Source organism: Macrobrachium nipponense, chromosome 39 (assembly GCF_015104395.2).
Source record: "Macrobrachium nipponense isolate FS-2020 chromosome 39, ASM1510439v2, whole genome shotgun sequence".
Taxonomy (NCBI): Eukaryota; Metazoa; Arthropoda; class Malacostraca; order Decapoda; family Palaemonidae; genus Macrobrachium; species Macrobrachium nipponense.
Genome location: NC_061099.1, coordinates 11464443 through 11480765, shown reverse-complemented (window position 1 = coordinate 11480765; position 16323 = coordinate 11464443). Strand labels below are relative to the sequence as shown.

General features: G+C 36.6%; 2 protein-coding genes across 3 annotated transcripts in view; one reads left to right on the top strand and one right to left on the bottom strand.

The window, feature by feature from the left end:
* LOC135210524 (neuropeptide CCHamide-1 receptor-like) overlaps positions 1 to 3820 on the bottom strand; it is a 119076-nt gene extending 115256 nt beyond the window's left edge. The window contains exon 1 of the mRNA XM_064243398.1: positions 2888 to 3820. The gene's annotated coding sequence lies outside the window, so the exon portion shown is untranslated. The remainder of the gene's footprint in view (positions 1 to 2887) is intronic.
* Positions 1 to 16323, top strand: part of LOC135210525 (microprocessor complex subunit DGCR8-like) — a 215323-nt gene that overhangs the window by 177712 nt on the left and 21288 nt on the right. The window lies entirely within an intron of this gene.

The following is a 16323-nucleotide window of genomic DNA, read 5'->3' as shown; positions in this document are numbered from 1 at the left end:
TCTTTTTTCTCTTTTTATTCTTTCTTCTTTTATATCTTTTCTCTTTGTTTTTCTCATGTTTCCTTTGCTCTTTTCTTTTTATCTTTGTTTTTTCTATTCTTTTTTATCTTATTCTCTCTTCTTTTTTCTCTTATTTTGTTTTATCTTTACTTCTTCGTTTTCCTAATTTCTTTTTTTTTCTATTTTTTATCTTCGTTTTTCTCTTTTCTTTTTATCATCTCTTTTTCGCTTGTATTTCTCTTATCCTTTCTGTTTTTCTTTCTTTTTCTTTCTGCAGTTTTATAACACTAATTCGTCCCATCGCCCTCACCCCTCTCTCTCTCTCTCTCTCTCTCTCTCTCTCTCTCTCTCTCTCGTCGGTCTCTCGTCTACTCTCTCTCTCTCTCCTCAGCTCTCCGATCTCTCCTCTCTCTCTCTTGCTCTCTCTCTCTCTCTCTTTTTTATTTATTTATTTATTTATATATTTCATTAATTTTTGTTAGGGCCGAAAGTTTTAGGCGTTTTTCGGGATCACTTTGATGTTTTGGGTGGAATGAACACGAAGTGATAGGCAGCTAATTGGAAATATTTCGGGGAGGATTTTCATTCGATACTCTTCGATCTGCGATATTGAGTTTGAGAGAGAGAGAGAGAGAGAGAGAGAGAGAGAGAGAGTTTGAATTTATGGGACATGATTTTAAAATGTGATTGACCAAATCTGTAAGATTACCTGTATAGAGGGTTTGTACAAGTTTTGATTTTTTCGGGGGGCGACTATTTTCCCCCGGACGAATACAAAATGCACCGAAGTTCCTTCGGCGCAATCGAGTTTTCTGCACAGCGTATAATAATCAAAGCCATCGAAAAATAGATCTACCTTTCGGTGGTCTCGGTATAATGCTGTTTGAGCCGCGGCCCATGAAACTCTGAGGCTAGAGGGCTGCAGTTTGGTAAGTTTGATGATTGGAGGGTGGATGATCACCATACCAATTTACTGCCCTCTATCCTCAGTAGTTTTTAAGGTCTGAGGGCGGACGGGGAAAGTGCGAACAGAAGAGAGTGCGGACGGACAGACAAAGCTGGCAAAAACATTTTCCTTTCACAGAAAACTAATAATCAATAATAATAAGTCCTGATCATCTGTCTTATATAGTTCCGACTCTCAACATTGACTCGCGCTGGTATATCATACTTCGTCGACAGACTTCGAAAAGCGCTTCCGCCTGTTTATTTATTATTTAATACAAATAAAAGCAGGAAACGCACTGAAATGATGGTCGTTTTAGCCCACTTCGGCGGTATATTCGCCAACTGTCATTAGCGGATAGAGTAATAGGTTTCCGAAAACCTGTTAATTGGAATTTGGAATTTCCATATTCACGCAGGCTTTTTCCCCCCTTGTTGGTCAGGCGAACTCAGATTATGTACACAGATCCAGTATACATACACATGTATATATATGTATACTATATGTTAGGTATATATATGCATAATATATATATATATATATATATATATATATATGTGTGTGTGTGTGTGTGTGTGTGTGTGTGTGTGTGTGTGTGTGTGTGTGATGTGTAATGTGTACTATGTGTGTTAGATACAATGCTTATAAACAATGTATCAGTCATAAATAATCGTGTATAGACTTTTCGTGTCAGTAAACCAGATTCCATTTGAGTTGCCACGACTTCTATTCATACACTTTGATATAAATTCTAGTATTTCCATTTCTGAAATTTGACGCGAATGAAAGGCTCTCAGCTTCAATAGACTTTTTATGTTTATTTTTTGCTCTGGTATTATTTTTTGCGTAAGCTGTAACTACGTCATACATTGCGTGCTGGCAGTGTATTTCAAATGATACGAGAATTGACAAAATATCCTTTTGGTAAATTTAAAAAAAAGTATGATTGTTGATTTAAAAATTACGAAGAATCTGTTAGATATTTATTTGTGGTAAGGATGTGAAAGTTTTCTCCAAACGCCGCATTCGAGAAGAAGAAGAGGAAATTGGAGAATAAGAAGGGTATAGGATATGCCAATGGAAACTGTACCCATAATCACAGGAACACTAAGAGGCACGATCCCAAGATCCCCTAAAAAGGAACCTGGAAAAACTAGATGCCGAAATAGCTCCAGGACTCTTGCAGGAGAGTGTGCTCCTAGAAACAGCGCACGTATTAAGAAAATAATGGACTCCTAAGGAACCCCACACTGTAAAAACCACCCAGTCGAATAGGATGACTGTGATATAATAATAATAATAATAATAATAATAATAATAATAATAATAATCCCACACTATTATAACCACCCAGTCAAATAGGATGGCTGATAGAATAACGATGATGATAATACCAATGATAATAATGTTTCCTTGTTAATGGTTTATTCGACAGCATAATGTCGCCTCCTCGTTCGATGTGAGGTTTCATCTGTGTAATACAGGTTTCGTTGAAAGAGCTTTCCCTTGTAAATGCAAATGTAACTAGCAATTTTATGCTGTAAACTTACGATGTTTTTTTTAAATTAATTGATTAATCGTAATTGTGCTACTTCGTTGTATTGTGGAAGTTGTCTTCAGCAGTAAACGTTCACCTCCGTTAAGTAACGTATTACTTGTCTCATTTGCTGGTGATGAATATAATTCTTTTCTTTTGAATTGATATCCGAACCCAAGCGGCAAACCCAGATAAGATTAAGATATTGAAGTCACGTTCTGAAATAATCGCTTAGCAAGTTAATGAGATAATTAGGTTACTGATCATTTTCCTGTTATTCGTTTCACTTTTATAATTAGAATTACATTCCTAATCATTCTGCTGTTATTTCCTCCCGACCTGAGCCTTAATTAGATTCAACTGAAAGACATTGCAATTCATAACTATCGCCGGATGTGACTTACCGTGAACGCCATATCCTTCCAAGAAGACCTTATTTGCACTTGAGAACTTCCGTCAGATGGTTAATTAAGTCAGTTAAATCAGTCTGGGTAGGGCGACGAAATCAGTCGAGTCATCTCAGCAGATTACTTGCAGTACTGTTTCTTCTTCAGTCAAACTTTTGGTATAAGCAACAAAAAAAAATCGAGTCTTTTGAAGTTTTTCTGAAGTTAAAATTCGGTCAAGTTCAGTTGGCTTCGACAGAACAGAAAACCGCTCTTCGTATTGTTGTTCTGCATGTGTCTACGTCCGTTTTCTTCGTGCTTTCTTCTAAATCGATTTGTTTTTTCAAAGTTTTATCCGATTTGATTACTCCTCAAGCTGTTTAGATAAGGATTCGTCATTTCTGTTTAATTCCCAGATTTAATCTACACACCTTTGATTGTTCTTTTCTTTTCTGGGATCAGAAGTACTTCGTAGGAAACAGAAGTAGTACAGTATTGCCAAAGATGATATAGTTTGTCTCGATGCTAACGAGAAATTCCTGCTATCATGTCTAATATTCTAAAGTTTCAGATGTCGGTTTCAGATGTAGAGTTCAGTAAAAACCCCGAAATACAGACTGATTCCATCATGCTCAGTCTAGAAGTTCCTTGTCAAGTCTTGTCAACGACCTGAGACAGCGTTTGATTTCATTCGGCAGACGAGAATGGACTCCGCAGCAAATGACTTCTGCCAAAGAATAAGAGGAAGAACCTGTTGCCCCGTGAAAAAAGTGGCGTAATGCCAAAGCAACAGGTGATTTGGGACTAAGCAAACCAACCATCCAGCGTCCTGTCTCTCTCGCTCTCTGTCCGTGCGGTGAGTGCTCTCTCTCCTGTCTCTCTCACGTGTATTGCTAATGCTGGCTCGGGTTACACTGAGCCTCCAAGACCAACCCGCCCGCTAGCTGTCGCTATCGCTGCAAGGCGGGAACTGTCCCGCTACGGCCGTTTCCATACTACAGTGGCGATCTCTCTCTCTCTCTCTCTCTCTCTCTCTCTCTCTCTCTCTCTCTATAACTTCTAAAGGCATTCATAACCATAAATTGTATGCGTAGAGAGGTGAAAAAGATTGGTCTGCTTTGAAAGGCACAGTCAGTTAACATTTCCAAACTTAGCTACTCACTCGGTCTACTTCGGGTAGCTCTAAGAAGATGCGCAAAGTACTGTGAGCAATTTGACACTGTAACGTGTATACATGACAAGAGTTTTGTTGTGCATTTATTAACTGTTTCCAAGAAACCTCACGATAGTAATGACGGATCTCGTTCAGCAAATTTCGAATGAAACTCATCTTCAAGAAAGCCAATCATTTTAATGTCTTTCTGTTTCAAGACACTATCGTCTGTTACGTTGCACTTTGTGAAAGGTTTTGCGAAAGCTTTGTCTTCCTGTCTGTCGCATTGCTCTGTTAGGGTTGAAAAAAAAAAAAAGACCTTTATAGATCGTAAATAGCGTAACATGTTCAGTGATATCAGTAGTACTCTTTGGAGGTCTTTACCCTCAACATTTAGGAATACTGCTCCGTAGAAACCTTCCTTACCAGTAACACGTAGCAGCACTTTTGAATTTTTCCACATCACTACATTCATGTGATGAGTAGGTCACAGTTTTTCTTCTCGAGTGTCAGTCAGTTGCTTTATTTTCCTACAGCAAATCCAAGTCCTATCATTCGTCTTGATTCCAGTTGGAACATCTGACTGGTTGGAAAATTCGGCTGGAAGTATATCTTAGTATAACCAGACCACTGAGCTGATTAACAGCTCTCCTACGGCAGGTCAGAAGAATTAGACTTTTTTTTTTTTACGTGGCTGGGAACTAATATTTTACCCAGCAACGGGGCCTACAGATTTTTGTGGGATCTGAACCACATTCTATCGAGAAATGAATTTCTAATCACCGGAAATAACCGGAAATAAATTTCGCATTGGCAGCAGCGGGCGAGCGAACTCGGGCCACCAATAGATAGATGGGTATGCAACCCACTCGTCCAGTGAGGAACTTCGGCTGGAATCGGTTCATCACTTACTGGAGAACCTGGAGGTGTTTTAGTGGACTCCTTCTCATATTCTGTATTCTCAGCAGGTGTTCTGTATTTGTGTACTTTTTGCAGTTTTGTCTATATAAAGACCATTTGGTGTTTGTGTTTCTGTAACTTAATTTTTGTGTGTGAATATTACCGATCCTTTTGAAACTTCTTCATAGAAGATATATACAATAGTGAATGATGGGTAATGGCCCATCATTCACTATATTCACTATTGTATATATCTTCTATGAAGTTTCAAAAGGATCGAAGTTAATCTAGAATCACAAGCAGTGTCTCATTTTTTTCATTTACTGTACCCTCCTCAGAAGGTCAATAATAATTCAGTTGTACCTCAAATGAAGCAGATATTACAGTCTGGGCTTTATTTATCAAAACAACCCGAAAACAAAGTAGAAAGGAATATCCCTTTGTTGCCTGTTGTTTTAGATTAAGCCATGATTAAACACGCAGGGACCCTTGCTTTGAAGCAGCAAATCAGAAATTATACAATTTGCAACGAGGCAAAAATATGGCTTATGCAGAACTGTAACAAGGTGTGATTCGACCTCCAGCTTACTCTAGGCGCTTGATAAAATCTAAGGTCAAATAGCACATTGTTTCACTAACGAATTAAAATAAATACGCTGTATTTTATTGGAAATGATTAGTCTGTACTGATTGACATGCACATTCTTTATTTTTCACACTTTCATTCTTATAAATAAAACATAAATATCCTATCCCAAAATTCCTGTATCTTTGACTCAACGCGAGACACCTTTTTCAGACCTTTCTAGGCTTTTCAATAGGGCTTCCCTTCCGCCCCATCAAGAACTACAGCAACTACAACAGCAACAAAGTAGTTTATAGGTTTCCTCCCCGAGTGAGCGAAAATAAGTGAAGTTACAAATACGTTGAAACCTTACGATATCGCCTGAGAGAGAGAAAGCTCATATGTTAGTTTTCGGTTGAAGTGACATCAATTCATACTGCTTTGGAAGCCAATAAGATCCTGAGATTCAAGTGATGTGAAATGATCATGAAATATCTGAAAGTTCAGAGGTATAATCAATTATAAAACAAGGATGCGGAATAACCAGCTCTTTGATGTACACATCAGCCTGCGGTGAAATCACACCTCCTACGTATGAATCTGATGGACATTAAATGGTTGGCTTCGCGCTGTTAAGAAACCCCTTAGTTATTGAAATGATTTTCAAACGCTGCCTGTGATCTATTTTAATTTTGAAGCCCTTTCAAATCCAAGGGATGATTGCACGCCGGACTGATTTGCATCTGTATATCATGTACAGTATTGCATTTTTATCCTTTTTTTGTGAGTGATAGGGCAGAGTACGTTTTAAATTGAAATGACACGACGCATGTACTTATTTTTATTTTATTTTTTTTTTTATTTTCCGTCATGGAATTGTATTTTGGCATATAGGACGTTGTCCATGCAGTGATCTTAAAGCTGATGTTATAAAAATTTATGTCATAATAATGTATGTATGTATATGAAAAATGTATGATATAAATGTATATAAAATAAATTACTACATTACATACATATATATATATATATATATATATATATATATATATTATATAATAATAAAAAAAGAACTGTATATATCCTTGCCTTTTTGTTCAACATATAAACTTGTAAAACGAGAGCTCACCGTCGTACTCAGCAACATGTACCCATATGTTAAATTTAATTTTATCTTCAAGAACCCCTTAAAAATCAGATGTCTTTTCAAGTTCAAGGACACCCTACCGCAGTTGATGCGATCTTCAACGGTATATTTGTTTACTTGTCCCAAATGTAATTTGGGAACCTATGTCGGTAATTCGAGTCGGCTGTTGAAGGTTCGCATCGATTGCCATCGGGGTGTCAGTCACCGAACAGGAATAACTTTATCTAAGAAAGAATTTTCTGCAATACGCAACCATGCAATAAAATGTAAACATAACATTCAGTACAATGATTTTAAAATCTTATCACAAGCAATAGATAACCGGTCATTACCCATTCTCGAGTCCCTCTTCATTAAACAATTGTCACCAACCCTCAACAACCATTCAACTGCTGTACAACTGAACATTACTTAATAGACCATTCGCCCTTTCTACCTTCTCGCCTTTGTATTTGCCTCTCCCCGTTTGTCAAAAATAAATAATACTTATTCAGTCTTATCTATACTTCTGTACCGGTGAGTTCTCGTTTCGCTATTTTTTGCTTTGTGTCCGCCTTTATATATATATATATATATATATATATATATATATATATATATATATATATATATATTTTAATGTTTAATTTTTTTCTCCTTTTGTAATCATATACAGAAATTTTTTGCCTGTTAGGATTCAATATTTTTCTCCTGTCTTTAGTAATAATGTAATTTTCTTAGTTGTTCACGTGTGGTTTGTGTTTTTAAGTGTTTTGTTTGTTTATTTATTTTGAAAGTGTCATTGTACTTAGTATCTTTGCTTTTTACTGTTGATCTCTTATTCAATTAGTTACCGTCTTACTTTTATATAAAATTCGAATTTCACTGATATATTTTTAATTAATCTATATAATTCTTTTAAAAATGCATAATTTATTACTGTGCCCCATTTTAGTCTGATTTAATGTACAGAATTTTAATTTTTTCCCCTGTTTTTAGCCCTGAAGATGGGATTTGTATCCCGAAACGTAGGCGTTGGATAAAAATAAAAGTTTTAACGAAAAATGCTGAAGTTTCTGCTGGCCATACTCTTTTTATTAAAGATCCGACTTTCTAGAAGCGACAATGCCATTCATTATATTCAATATATATATATATATATATATATATATATATATATATATATATATATATATAATATAGTATGTTTCTTAAAACTGATGTTATAAAAACATGTCATAATAATTGTATGTATGTATGTATATGAAAAATGTATGATATATATGTATATAAAATAAATTTCTATATTGCATAATTATATATATATATATATATATATATATATATATATATATATATATATGGTATGTTTGTGTGCTATAGAAATCCGAACCGCTCGACCAATCTAGACAAAATTTGGCGCGTGGCCATCATTTGACCCAACTTAGATAAGGGTAGGTTTCAAACGCGTACCCCCTTCCCCCAATCATTGATTACATGTCATGTATCGTGACTCGTGCAGCCAATCGAAACTGCATTACAACCTAAACTCAGAGTGCCTTATAACCCAACCAAACATACCACCAAAGAAGCAAGCAATAAATTTAGGATCGTTTAAAGCGGACCAGGAATGTTGAGTACCACAATAACCGAGCTTAGAGGCCTGACTCGGAGATTAAGATTAAAAATGAGTGTATATGAGACAGGGCCAACGCTTTGGAGGCTATCGCTGCTCATGTAATATAGCTGGCTTTTTGACCCCCAACCGAGCCAGCCCGGCCTCATCAACAGCGAATGTTATGAGATTTGCCGCATACGGCGGCCATATGGTCGGAACGGAAAAACTGAGTTGTATTTTGCTTGGCGATCTTTATATATATATATATATATATATATATATATATATATATATATATATATATATATATATATATAATATATATAAATAATATATATATATATATATATATATATATATATATATAAATATATATATCCCGATTCCATATACATGCAGTTGAATGTCTGGTCCACCTCTTATTCAGTCTGGTACCGATTTCAATGACGTTGTTATAGATTTCCTTGTGCACATTTCGGTACTTTTCAGAAAAGTTCTTTTTTTGCTTGATGTAAAATTCAGCGGCCAATAAACACCACCGGCACATTCATATCATTCAGTGAGATGACTCCTATTTTATTTTTTATTTTTTATGTTTTTGATATCGTCTGCTATACTCCATAAGGCTTCTGTCAGCTCTTGACGGTTATCATATTATTGGCTGTGTCAAAATATCGTCTCGGTAGGGAAAAATTAGTGGATGAATTGCCTGGAATCGAATGTATATTCCTCCCACTGTGTTATTTTATTATTATTATTATTATTATTATTATTATTATTATTATTATTATTATAAACGTTGTTGTTGCTTTTCCCTTTACGGTCGATATGATTAATATATTATTATTAGTGTTGCTACTTTTGTGGTTTTTTTCTGCTGCAGTTATTATTTTCATTAACTTTTAAGGTATTGATGGTGTTATTGCAGATCATTCTCCCTTCAGAGGATGTCGTGCAACTGGACCTTCAGAAGTTCAAGCGAAGATGTTCTTCAGTTTGTTCACCAAGTCTAGTTTGATCAATTTCTTCGGCTTTGTCCCAATTCCCTGAATCACTGAGTTACTCGTTGCTTCCATAAAAAGGGGGAAAGGACAAAAGTAAAGCTGCTTCTCCAAAAATATTCAGACCTAACCTCTCGGTAGGGAACTAGAACAGCCGACCTTGATAATAGTCTTCCTTTCTGCTTGTAAAAGAAAACTATCGTTCGGGCTTCGTCTGTCCGACCGCACTTTTTCTGTCCGCCTCAGATCTTAAACACTACTGAGGCTAGAGGGCTGCTAATCGGTATGTTGGTCATCCACCCTTCAATCATCAAACATACCGAATTGTAGTCCTGTAGCCTCAGTAGTTTTTATTTTAAGGTTAAAGTTAGCCGTCATCGTGCGTCTGGCAACGGTATAAGACAGGCCACCAGCACTTTACCGAGACCACCGAAAGATAGATCTGCTTTCCGTGTCCTTGGTTGGACGCTGTGCAGAAAACTCGATTGATTTGCCTCAGCTGCCCCTGTCTCGTTGTGACATCCAACCCCAATGACAGTGCGAACTCTGTGTGAGTGAATGCGTCTTCCACATCGACCTCTTGTTCCACCTCTCTGGAAAAATGGAACTTAACAATAAAGCTACTGCTCATGTTGACGTATTTTCTCCCCCACCTCTCGCTACAATGTCCATCATTGGCTTTGATTGGAAGGTGAAATGACCAGTTGCTCTTCATTTCGAGTTACACGGACGATGATTCCTAACGAATGCCAAATTAACAGGTGTTTTATTGGCTGGTCCGTCCCCTCCAGGGCGTCGGGTAACTCGTTGGTAACGCTCATTTTGCTTTTGTTCTCGACTGGTGTTTGAAACTTTTGCATCACAATTCTTTAGTATGTGTTTATGTTTTAGAAAGGGGGGGGGGAGAGGGGGGCGATATGGGGCTGGAGGTGTTAGTTCCATCAGAGCACCTCACGCGCAGTGCACTGTAGGCATTGCTCAAAGTTCTGCGCAGCATCCCTTCGGCCCCTAGCTGCGACACCTTTCATTCCTTTTACTTACTGTGCCTCCGTTCGTATTTTCGTTCTCCCAACTCACATTCCACTCTCTTCTAACAATTTCTGATGTCTAGGCCCGTCCCTTACGACGCTCCTGATTGGCTGTTGATTAGCCAGTCACAGGGCTGGAAACTGTCAGTCTCTCGAGAGAGTTCACATAGGGGAGGATGTATGTTCCATCTCTCCTGAGGGATACGTCTTTCAAAAGTATCCCTCATGAGAGGTGGAACATACATCCTGCCCTCCCTGTGTGAACTGTCTCGAGAGCTGAGAGTTTCCAGCCCTGTGATTGGCTTATCAACAGCCAATCGGGAGCGCCGTAAGGGACGGGCCTAGACATCAGATGCACGGTTAATGTGAATCTACTATAGCACCTCTTCATTATCTGTAAACGCTGACGTTCTAGAAAAAAAAAAAACTCTCCAGGGTAGAAATTAACAATTTGTCTGCGTAACAACAGTAGTGAAACAACAAGGAACCACCGAGATGAAATCCATCATAAAATAAGTTGACTATCAAAGGTATTGAAAGCTTCCCTCGGCGCGGAATTGATAATAATAATCTGTTGCCGCGTCTCTCCGTCGGATTCGGAAGCCGTTCCCAAGCAAACACTGGAATGACATCTGGCAAAAACAAACCTTCCAGGTCTGACGACGCCTAAACAAAGGTATTGAGCCTCTCATGAATATTAATGCCTTCTAAATCCTCGACTTCTTTTTTTAGTCTCCAGGAAGGGATCACTTTTCAAGTTGTTACGTCGAATATCGGCACCCCCTCACCCCCCATCCTTCAGAACGAGAGAGAGAGAAAGACAGAGAGAGAGAGAGAGATAGAGAGAAAGAGAGAGAGAGAGAGAGAGAGAGAGAAAGGGGGGAGACAGAGAGAAAAATAGAGAAGAGAAAAAGAGAGGAGGATGAGAAATTGAGAGAGAGGGAGGGAGAGAAAGAGACAAAAATAGAGAGAGAAAGAGAGGAGAATAAAAATTGAGAGAGAGAATAAAAAATTGGGAGAGAAAGAGAGATAAATAGAGAGAGAAAGAGAGGAAAATGAGAAATTGAGAGAGAGAAAAAGAGAAAAATAGAGAGAAAAGGAGAGAAAGAGTTAAACAACCCCCTCCCCTTCAGAACGAGAGAGAGAGAGAGAGAGAGAGAGAGAGAGAGAGAGAGAGAGAGAGAGAGAGAAATCTAGATCTGATATATCAGTGCTTACCTGCGTAAGTTGAAACCAAGAGCTCTTATGCATCTGAATTAAGCTTCTTTTGTTTTAAGAGAATGCGAATTAAATGCTTGCCAGAATATGCGGTTGTGCATTAGCGAGCATATTCTATTTATGACTGGTTGATTCCACCATTTTTAATAGATTTAATTCGAAATCAGAATTCTGTATTATATATATATATATATATATATATATATATATATATATATATATATATATATACTGTTATGAACTTTCTTTAAGAGACAATAAATTATTGTCATTACTCTATTTTTTTTAAAACAGGTCCTCCGTTCAATAAATCAATTGCCAGTCCAGACAAAGATTTACTATACACAAGACTTCAGGTAACGAAACACTCAAAGGGGGAGACAAAAAAAAAGAAAATGTCTAAATTTTACACTTATTTATTCACAAATAAAATTCAGAGAAAATGTCCTCGAAAACCTGCTTGAGGAACTAGAAAAATAAGCACCCAAGCATATACAATAATTGTCCTCACATACCTTAAACTCCTACCTAACTATTATACCGCAGAGTAAGAGAGAAATGCCACAGTAGAAGAACGAAATCAACACTCACTCACGTGTACACGATAGGTGGAGAAAAAAGCCAAGAAACTTAATACTAATAACTGACTTTTCCTTCCTTAACACTAATAATTTACAACAACAACAAAAATAATTAGGATACACCTTAGTTCATCCAATCGATACGTAATTAATTGTTCATCAAATCATATCAAAATCTCACTGAAACTGCTTCAGTCGAAGAAAACCGTCTACAAGGCTCTCGCGGGAGCCTCCACTTGATGCTTGGCAGCAACACTCAAAAACATTTATGAGTCCACTCACGTAAAGGGGAAAGTATATAAGGGCAAAAGGGATGCTCACCCTTCTCCGGCCTCTGAAGGCCTCCTGACGATTCCCGGAGGATACAGCAGTGCACTCGTCGTCGTCGTCGATGCAAGGTCTGGGCCTTGGTCATACGGAGGCAAAAATAATGAAGGCCCACAGACAAACTCGCACAAGAGGGCACGGGACAAACCCTCACCACCAACAGCAGCCTGGCGTTTTTATAAAAGTGAAAGCGAGCGTCTCAAAGTCCTGTCCGTGGCCAGAAGGCAATGTTGCAGAAAAGTGACGAAGAGTGCGGCATAAATGGGTGATGCTGAACCTCCCTTCGGGGAACCGTAACGATTAACCTTCCATGATGAAAACCTCTCCCACATTAAGTACGTTTGACAGCGTAAAACCATCAGGCGAAAGAGGCAATTACCGAAGACGATCCTCCACTCGTTGAAACGAAAAGAGGGAAACGAGCGGATAAATAAAACTATAACAACAAAAACAAAACCCTTGAGGGGAGCGAAAAGAATCAACAAGCAGTTTCTCGAGACTTGAAAGACAAAAAAAAAAAAAATTTAACTTACGTTAAGAGAAACCAAAGAAATAATTTAAGATGATATTACAATACTATATATATATATATATATATATAATATATATATATATATATATATATATATATATATATATATATACATACATACATACACAGAATTGCCAGTGTTTTTTTTTATTTCTTTTGAGTTTTTCAATCGTATGCTTTGATGTAACATTATTTTTGTAAATTTATATTATCTGTTTATTTGTTTTTGTGTAAAGCTGGTATTTTGCTTATTATTTGAAGTTTTTGTCAATTTCTTCTTGGCTTGATCCCTAGTCGGGTTGGCTGTTTTTGACGAGACTTCCAGGTTCCCTTCTTGACTCCAACCGTCGCTATCTTGGCTTGGGAACTCACACCCTCCTTCTGTGCAATTTTTTTCAACATAAAGCATTCTTGGTAGAGACAGCTTGTTAGATATGTCCATGCTATTTGGGGTTTTCCAGACAGATGAGTACAAATTGTTAGATACTGATTTTTTTATATAGTTTAAGAACAAATTGTGATTTTCACCTACTCGGGGAGTAACATTACAAACTATAACTGGTTCACTTAAGGTAGATTCTTGGGTGAGCCCTATACCTACGAGACGTTAGTTAGGCGGCCTCTGATTGGCTAGGAGCTGCCTACCTCCCGGTACCAGCCAATCAGCGGCCACCAGACAAACGTCTCGTAAGAGTAAGGCTCATCCAAGAATCTACCTTAAGTGAACCAGCTATACTTTGATGTTGTTGCTGTTCTTGTTGCGGGGGTGGGGGGTGGGGAGGGGTTAGGAAAGGTCTATGGAAGAGCCTAAAAAGGTCTGAAAAAGGTGTTTCGCGTCTAGTTAAAGATACAGGAATTTTAGGATAGGATATTCATGATTTATTTATGAGAACTGAAATGTTAAGGATAAATTATGTGAATGTTGAACAGTACTGAACAATTACATCTAATTAAATATAGCGTATTTATTTTAATTTTCGTTGGTGAAACAACCCTCTATTTGACTGTAGATTTTAGCACGTTTCAATTTACGGTAAGTTACGAATGTAATGTTTACAACTTATGTGTGAGGGGAAAATCTTACACGCGTCCGGAGTAAGCTGGAAGTCGGATCACGCCTTGTTTTTATCGCTTAAGAGCAAATTATCAGATACTGATATTTGTCTATAGCATAAGAATTCACCATTTAAAGCTGTTACGTTTAATCAGTTATTTTACAGAATCGGTAAAAAAAAAAAAAAAAAAAAAGAATCACGACATAGCAGACTTTTAAGTTACTGAACATTCCTCCCGTCAACTGATTTAGAATTCCAATTACGAGTATTCCAAGCCAAACGGTAATGTAATGCGTCCGAAATCCTAAAATAAATCCTAAAAATAATGAAACAGTCGCTATCGGAATCCTGCATTTCAGGTGTGTTGAGCAGCTTAATCCTATTTTGCAATATTGCAATGAACTCAAATTCATTTCTGGAATGAAATTACGGGCGATATCATTAATATCTCATGTCATAATCTTGGGAGCTTATCCGCTGAATAAAATTTGGTGGCAAAAATTTGGTGGCATACGCGGGGAACATTGGCCGAGTCGGTATAGCTCAGGTGTTTAATGTAACGAGTGTGTTGGGTTTTAGATATTAAAATTTCCCTCGTTTCAATTTTCTTTTTCTGACAGAATTATAGCTTTGTTGATGTAGGGTTTTGCACAATTGTACATTCACTCACCTCACTACGTGAATATCAGTTGGTGTTAATGAATGGCATACCCACACATTGTATATAATATATATATATATATATGTGTGTGTGTATGTATATATTGTGTATGTGTGCATTACGTATATGTATATTATATGCATATATATTATATATACATAAATATAATTTGTGTATGTAACTACATAATATATATATATATATATATATATATATATATATATATATATATATATATATATATTTATATACGTATATATATATATATATATATGTGTGTGTGTGTGTGTGTGTGTGTGTGTGTGTGTGTGTGTGTGTGTGTGTTGACATAGGAAGCTTATGGAAACGGTCAAAATACTTTAAATTCGTCGCAGAACAAAATTTCCTGTTTTATTTCCGATTTCATTTCATGCAATTAGAAGGTTCCATCACTCCTGTATCAAATTTGAATTGTGTCATTATTATCCTTCAGTCGCCTGTCGCTCGCGGACTGTTAATTTGAACACAGATTTTCTATAAAAGCATTTTTAATCAGTTTTAATCATTTCGATAAAATAATTTTTAATACGCAAGGTCTATAGAATTATAGGTATTCGATAGACCTTGCCCGTACGTTTAAAAGGTGTTCATGTACTGCATATAATTCTGTATGAAACTCTCAGCCACGGTCCATGAAACTTTCTCTTATTTTCATTTTCAGTCAGGCACGGATTAAGACTTTTCCCTCGAACTTTTTTTCCGAAACCTGGACCATAATTTACACTTATACTTCCCTGCTCCAGTATTTTACCTTCCTACACCCAATATGGAAAACACTGTTTTTTCACTCTAACTCATTCGCGCAGTCGTTCTGCAAAAAAAAAAAAAAACTGCTTCTTCCCTCGCACAGCGTGAATCCGTCAGCTGCAGTCAATCTTTGAACGCTGCCTTTCATTTTTCTCACTGACGATCAAAACCTCTGGCTTTCCCTGTAGAGGTATAAAATATAATTTACTCAATATTTGTGTATATATATTTGTGTTCTAATATTGTAAAAGCAGGTGCTGTGTAAAAAAAAAGTGATTATACTGAAAGTGATAAATTAGACACTACTAGAATTAAAACTCTCTTGCCTTTCCCCTTAGTTTTCATGGACGTACTCTCATACACACACACACACGTATATATATATATATATATATATATATATATATATATATATATATATATATATATATATACGTGTATATATACATATATATATATATATATATATATATATATATATAGATCAGCTTAGTTTTTGTAATTGTATTTCTCTCCAGAAATTGAGCTTTTCTCACAATGGTCTTGTTCGCGAATTTTTTTTTTTTTTTTTTATTATTATTTATTACTATAACTTCCGCTTGCGCTAAAACTTTCATTTGTTTACAAAGGAGAAAACAACATTTTTAAGACAATTTCTTCCCCCACTAAGTTTGAAGCGACGATATTCTTGATTATTTGTTTGGCCACCGATGCTTTGATTTCGGGCGAAAAATAGTATGGAGTTTTAGTCAGTGAATTTTGCATCACTTCCTTTGTCACTTGAAGGTATGTCCAACTGACACTGATAGAATTTGCTGGATTTTCCGTAAAGTGATGACAATAAGAATTATCGGTTGCTATCATAAATGAATGACATGAATAATCATTGACAGACCTTGAATT